The sequence below is a fragment of the Oncorhynchus keta genome, chromosome 13, assembly GCF_023373465.1.
Source record: "Oncorhynchus keta strain PuntledgeMale-10-30-2019 chromosome 13, Oket_V2, whole genome shotgun sequence".
In the NCBI taxonomy this organism is placed as follows: domain Eukaryota; kingdom Metazoa; phylum Chordata; class Actinopteri; order Salmoniformes; family Salmonidae; genus Oncorhynchus; species Oncorhynchus keta.
This window is the reverse complement of record NC_068433.1, coordinates 2782021-2782862: the sequence shown is the minus strand read 5'-3', so window position 1 is coordinate 2782862 and position 842 is coordinate 2782021.

Below are 842 nucleotides of genomic sequence, written 5' to 3'. Positions count from 1 at the left end.
TCAGTGTGTTTTACCCTTTTCAGTGTGTTTAACCTGTTTCAGTGTGTTTTACCTGTTTCAGTGTGTTTTATCTGTTTCAGTGTGTTTTACCCTTTTCAGTGTGTTGTACCTGTTTCAGTGTGTTTTATATGTTTCAGTGTGTTTAACCTGTTTCAGTGTGTTTAACCCGTTTCAGTGTGTTTAACCTGTTTCAGTGTGTTTTATCTGTTTCAGTGTGTTTTACCTGTTTCAGTGTGTTTAACCTGTTTCAGTGTGTTTTACCTGTTTCAGTGTGTTTAACCTGTTTCAGTGTGTTTAACCTGTTTCAGTGTGTTTTATCTGTTTCAGTGTGTTATACCTGTTTCAGTGTGTTTAACCTGTTTCGGTGTGTTTTATCTGTTTCAGTGTGTTTAACCTGTTTCAGTGTGGTTAACCTGTTTCAGTGTGTTATACCTGTTTCAGTGTGTTTTACCTGTTTCAGTGTTTTACCTGTTTCAGTGTGTTTTATCAGTTTCAGTGTGTTTAACCTGTTTCAGTGTGTTTTACCTGTTTCAGTATGTTGTACCTGTTTCAGTGTGTTTTATCTGTTTCAGTGTGTTTAACCTGTTTCAGTGTGTTTTATCTGTTTCAGTGTGTTTTATATGTTTCAGTGTGTTTTACCTGTTTCAGTGTGTTTTACCTGTTTCAGTGTGTTTAACCTGTTTCAGTGTGTTTTATCTGTTTCAGTGTGTTTAACCTGTTTCAGTGTGTTTAACCTGTTTCAGTGTGTTGTACCTGTTTCAGTGTGTTTAACCTGTTTCAGTGTGTTTTACCTGTTTCAGTGTGTTTTACCTGTTTCAGTGTGTTTTATCTGTTGCAGGTAA